The sequence below is a fragment of the Triticum aestivum genome, chromosome 6B, assembly GCF_018294505.1.
Source record: "Triticum aestivum cultivar Chinese Spring chromosome 6B, IWGSC CS RefSeq v2.1, whole genome shotgun sequence".
Taxonomy (NCBI): Eukaryota; Viridiplantae; Streptophyta; class Magnoliopsida; order Poales; family Poaceae; genus Triticum; species Triticum aestivum.
Window position 1 is genome coordinate 272,917,568 of NC_057810.1, and position 6,604 is coordinate 272,924,171.

Genomic DNA, 6,604 nt, shown 5'->3' on the forward strand with positions numbered 1-6,604 from the left:
CTTAGCTCAAGGGGAATAAGGTGAAGACGCGGTCTTCTGAGTTGAATCTTAGCCTCCCTAACCAGATGTACAGTTGTCACAGCAACTGGAACTGGTCCAACAAACCCCTTGTCCTCTCCGAGCAACTGGTTCTATCCTTCCTCTCTCTTTACTTTCAGTTTGTCTTCGTGAAGTCTTTGCCCACTTGCCTGATCTGGTTGACTTCACTGCGTGAAGATTGTTTACTATTTGGCTTCATACTATCTTCCATCCTGATCCATACTACCTAGTTGTTGATAGTCTTTGTGCTTTCACTACATTGCTTACTTGACTATGGCTTGTCTAGTGTAGTCTAACTTCCGCTGCATGTCAATAGGTTCATTTCTATTGTTTGTCTTCAAAGCACCCCTGTTTTGAAGACTTCCATAAAAATCGCCTATTCACACCCCCCCCCCCCTCTAGTCGAATACTAGCACTTTCAATTGGTATCAGAGCAAGGTGCTCCCTTCTTCTGTGTGATTCGGTTTAACCACCTAGAGTTTAGCTATGTCGACTGCAGAGATAATCATGGTCTCCACTGCATGCCCTATCTTCGATGACACTGATTACGCCTACTGGAAGAATAAGAAGCGTATGCATCTTGAAACCATTGACGTTGATCTCTGGTATGTCGTCAAGAACGCATTCCCAAGGCCGGTGAAGGTGTTACTCCTGTTGATGTTAAGAAGTTCATCCAACTGGACTCAACTGCCAAGAACATCATATGTGGTCATCTGACCAAAGGGCAGTATGGTCGTGTGAGTGCTCTAGAAACTGCAAAGCTAGTCTGGGACTGGCTCTCCAAGGTCAATGAAGGCGTTTACCACCGTGTTGTTTGGGCTGGCTTCATTATTTCGATGCTTGTTTTTATTGCGCCATGGCTTCCCATTGCCGTCCCTGATTTCGTATGTGTCTGGATCGCTGGTGCCGCTGCGGGCCAACCAGCTGTCCTCACCCGTGCAAAAGCGGGTCATAAGAGTTGATAGGGATGCCATTGTCCTTGGATTTTCCTGGCCAAGGTGTCTGGCAAGCCATTCGTCTTGGATACTGTGTTTGAAAGCTACTAGGGCTCCAGCATCTAGACAGTCGACAATTTGGTTCTTCTTGCTGAGAAATCTGTTCCAAAGCTTACGGGTTGACCCTCTGGGTTGTTGGATTATGTGACTTAAATCGTCTGCATCTGGAGGTCGGACATATGTCCCTTGAAAATTAGCCCTAAAAGCATTCTCGAGTTCCTCCCAACTTCCAATGGAATTTCCGGGGAGGCTTTTCAACCAGTATCGATCTGGTCCTTTCTACTTGAGGGGTAGGTATTTGATGGCATGGAGATCGTCTCCGCGAGCCATATGGATGTGAAGAATATAGTCCTCAATCCAGACTCCAGGGTCTTTCGTTCCGTCGTATGTCTCAATGTTCACGGGTTTGAACCCCTCTGGAAATTCATGATCCAGCACCTCATCGGTGAAGCACAAGGGGTGTGTGGCGCCCCTGTACTTGGATGTGTCGTGGCGTGGGTCTGACGGCTGTAGTGTTTGGTGTTGATTCTGAGCTGGTAGTTGATCAATATAGACAGTTTGGTGGCCGTGATCTTGCGTAGGAACACATTTCTTAGATCCATAGATGGACCTAGCCATACCAGCTCTTTTGTCCAGGTGCTCACGTAGATCATGTGCTAACTTATGTGCGGCGTCATTAGCCGCTCCGTCTCGGCCACAGGGTGGTCGGTTCGGCATATCAGTCGTATTGTTTTTCTGTGGTATGGGCTCTATAGCCTCGTTCTCGAATTCGGGCAACAGCTTGCGCTTTGGGTAGCTCTTTGTGTGGCGATCACCACCATATTTTTTGTCAGTGTCGAGCACTTTGTTCCATCTGTGGTTGAGCGTATCCTATGTGGCCTTGAGCCTTTGCTTCTGCTTCTTCAAGTTCCTCGCGGTGGCGATAAGCCTTTTGTGGAGGTTCTCTTGTTCCAAGTGCTTTTCCGGGATGATGCGTGCATCGTCATCAGGACTATTCTCCTCTCCGGAGACAGGTTTATAAGTTTTGTCTTCGGCATCGCCGTGATCAGACGGCGGCCCCGGACTGTGTTCGCCGTCCCCTGGCTCATCCTGCTCCATCGCTGGGTCTACGGGTTCGTTATTATTTTTAGAGTTGTCCGGGGTGTTATTCTTTCTTGTGTCGTATCACTGTTTTTCCTATGGCGGGCTTTAGAGCGGCGCCGCTGACGCCGGCGCTTTGTTTGCTTCTCAAGGGGATTATCCTCCGTTGCCTCATTGCCATTGCTTTCTTTGTGTGTGTCCACCATATATAAATCATATGATGAGGTGGCTTTCCAGCGCCCTGGGGGTGGTGGTTCCCGTTTTTCTCCGGCATCGTCGTCCATGCCGTTGATGTCTTTGGAGTCAAAATCAAGTGTGTCGGTTAAGTCATTGACAGTGGCTATTAAGTGGGTGGTGGGTGGGTAACGAATTCCTTCATCGTCCGCTTCCCAGTCAAGTCGGACATAGTTCGGCCATGACTCTCCTGACAGGGAGAGAGATTTTATTGAGTTTAGCACATCGCCGAAGGGCGAGTGCTGAAAGATATCTGCAGAGCTAAACTCCATGATCAGTGTCCAATCAGATCCGATGGGCATGGATGTACGCGGTTCGGAGCATATGGCCGGAGACGAGTCCGAGGGTCCGATGACACAGGTCTCCTTGGAAGTGAGACCTATGTTTGGCTCTATTGTCGCTGAGTGTGCGGCCTCCGTGGCGGGGTCCATCCACCCGCCTTCGTATGGCATGATCTACTCCGAATTTAAAGATGGGGCAGCTGCAGGTGTGATCTCCCGAACATCGTCCGACGGCCGATCTAAGTCATGCTCGTCGCGACTGTAGGGTGTACCTGTCATTGGCTCGAATCCGTTGAAGATCAAGTCTCCATGGATTTCGGCAGTGTAGTTCAAGCTTCCAAACCTGACCTGATGGCCAGGGGCGTAGCTATCGATCTACTCTAGATGGCCAAGTGAGTTGACCCGCAGTGCAAAGCCGCCGAATACAAAGATCTGTCCGGGGAGGAAAACCTCACCCTGGATCACATCGTTGTAGATGATTGAAGGAGCCATCAAGCCTTATGGTGACGACACAGTGGAGCTCTCAATGAAAGCACCAATGTCGGTGTCAAAACCGGTGGATCTCGGGTAGGGAGTCCCGAACTGTGCATCTAAGGCTAATGGTAACAGGAGTCAGCAGGCGGGGGATACAATGTTTACCCAGGTTTGGGCCCTCTCGATGGAGGTAATACACTTTCCTGCTTGATTGATCTTGATGATATGAGTATTACAAGAGTTGATCTACCACGAGATCGTAGAGGCTAAAACCTAGAAGCTAGCCTATGATTATGATTGTTGTCGTCCTACGGACTAAACCCTCCAGTTTATATAGACATCGGAGGGGACTAGGTTTACACAGAGTCGGTTACAGAGAAAGAAATCTACATAGCCGAATTGCCAAGCTTGCCTTCCACGCAAAGGAGAGTCCCACTCGGACATGGGACGAAGTCTTCAATCTTGTATCTTCATAGTCCAACAGTCCGACATAAGCATATAGTCCGGCTGTCCGAGGACCCCCTAATCCAGGACTCCCTCAGGGAGACAACCGGCTGGGTCAAAATGGAATGCGTCGTCGTGTTCATCGGGAGCCAACCGGCATGGATGGAATAGCCGATGGAAATGAGGTCTGGCGTACCGCAGAACGGAGGAAACGACCTTGTGTTTGACCAGCCACGGTCGAAACAGGATCCTCTTCATCGGGACGGGTCTGGCGTAGCGCAAAACGGAGGAAACGGACTTCTCTTGGACCTCCTACGGTCGAAACGGGGTCCTGTTGATCGGGAGGGGTGTGGTGTACGTCAAAACAGAGGAAACGGACTTGTGTTGGAGAGCTACGGTCAAAATGGGGGTCCTGTTCATCGAAGGGGTGTGGCGTACCGCAAAACGGGACTCCACGGGGATACTGTTCATCTCCATTGTCGACCTCCTCCAGCCTCCACGGGCTACTGTTCATCCACCGTCGACCTCCTCCAGCCTCCACCTGCGACTGTTCATCCACAGGCTCCTGTTCATCCAGCCTCCACCGCTCCTCCACCAGCTACTGTTCAACCAGCCCTCTCCACAGGGTCCTGTTCAACCACCCCTCCATGGGGTACTGTTCAGCCATCCCTCCACCGGCTACTGTTCAACCTTCCCTCCATGGGGTCCTGTTCATCCACGCCCAACCTGCTCGATTGATCAGGGTCCTGTCCATCCAGCGGCAACACCACGGGGTCCTATTCATCCAACCCCCACCGAGAACTGTTCATCCAAACACCCCCAACAATGCTCACTATTCATCCAGAGGCAACATCGATCGGCTTTAGTTATTAGCAGTAGCAAAGGAATTGCTTGATCGGGTTCATTTAACATCCATCGATCGATCGCTCGAGTTCAGTAATGCGTAGCTTGCAGTGCAATCGCTCGGGTTCAGTTAGGCGAACGCTTCGCTTGGGTTCAGTTAAAGCCCAACGCCTTGCACCCACGCGCGTATGTGTACGAGAGAAACGCGCATCGCTCAGCTCCCGACCATCCACCGTAACCAGGAACTCCCTGATATTTTCCTCGCCCTTGATTCTACCATGGTTTTTTCCGTCATTGTGAGTGCATCTAGTGCCACCCCTAGTTGGTTTCGGAGTATTGACGACAAACTTGGGGACTAATGTGTTTGTGTGAAGATATTCACATTGAAGACTATGACATGAGAATACATCGCATGAAGACTATGGAGTGCAAAGACATAGTTGTTTTGTAGTTTCCTTTTCATCTTCCAAGTGAACAAAGTCAGAGTGACTGACGTGATGCTCAACCAAATCCTATGTCTTCGAGCGAAGACAGTGAGAGCAAATCTCATCCAGAGCTGGATGAGTCAGCTTTGCTTGTAGCCCAAGCTAAGCTACCGCGTGTGTTTGAAATCTGATAGTTGGACACGTGTCAGTTCCTTAGTGACCTAGGGTCAGTTTGGACAAATCAGGTCGGGTTGCCCCCTGGCTATAAATAGCCCACCCCCTACACCATAAATCGGTGGCTGCTCAGATTAGTGCACGCTTTTGTCGTTTGAGAGCAACCCACCTCTGAGGCCTTTGAGAGAGTAATCCTTGCAAGGACGAAGCCCAAAACATCCAGATCCAAAGAGTGTTAGGCATCGCTGAAGTCTTTCTGTCCGCGTGATCTGAAGACTTATTACACTTGAGGGCTTTGAATCCTCCAGCCGGTTAGGTGTCGCGTTCTGAGCATCCTAGAGTCATTGTGGATTGCCGGTGAATGAAGTCTGTGAAGGTTTGGAAGTCTCCCTTGAAGACTTACCAGAGTGATTGGGTGAGGACTAAGTGTTCTTAGCTCAAGGGGAATAAGGTGAAGACGCGGTCTTCTGAGTTGAATCTTAGCCTCCCTAACCAGATGTACAGTTGTCACAGCAACTGGAACTGGTCCAACAAACCCCTTGTCCTCTCCGAGCAACTGGTTCTATCCTTCCTCTCTCTTTACTTTCAGTTTGTCTTCGTGAAGTCTTTGCCCACTTGCCTGATCTGGTTGACTTCACTGCGTGAAGATTGTTTACTATTTGGCTTCATACTATCTTCCATCATGATCCATACTACCTAGTTGTTGATAGTCTTTGTGCTTTCACTACATTGCTTACTTGATATGGCTTGTCTAGTGTAGTCTAACTTCCGCTGCATGTCAATAGGTTCATTTCTATTGTTTGTCTTCAAAGCACCCCTGTTTTGAAGACTTCCATAAAAATCGCCTATTCACACCCCCCCTCTAGTCGAATACTAGCACTTTCAATTGGTATCAGAGCAAGGTGCTCCCTTGTTCTGTGTGATTCGGTTTAACCACCTAGAGTTTAGCTATGTCGACTGCAGAGATAATCAAGGTCTCCACTGCATGCCCTATCTTCGATGACACTGATTACCCCTACTGGAAGAATAAGAAGCGTATGCATCTTGAAACCATTGACGTTGATCTCTGGTATGTCGTCAAGAACGCATTCCCAAGGCCGGTGAAGGTGTTACTCTTGCTGATGTTAAGAAGTTCATCCAACTGGACTCAACTGCCAAGAACATCATATGTGGTCATCTGACCAAAGGGCAGTATGGTCGTGTGAGTGCTCTAGAAACTGCAAAGCTAGTCTGGGACTGGCTCTCCAAGGTCAATGAAGGCGTCTCAACATAGAGAGATTCAAGGATCAGTGTCTTCGCAATATCTTCAACTACTTCAGGAGAAATGACAATGAGAATGTCTATCTCACATTTGATCGCCTGACTGACATCACAAATGAGCTTCATGCACTCGGCGCCACTGAGATCACAAAGCACGAAATCATCAAGACACTTCTGAGATCTCTTGACAACTCATTTGACACCCTGGCCCTGATGATTCAAGAGCACCCTGACTACAAGACTCTTGATCCGTTTGACATACTTGAGAGGCTCAACACACATGTGTTCCAGCTATCCGAGAAAAGAGATATCTATGGTCCCAACTATGGTCGTACTCGCGCTTTGAAGGCAAAGG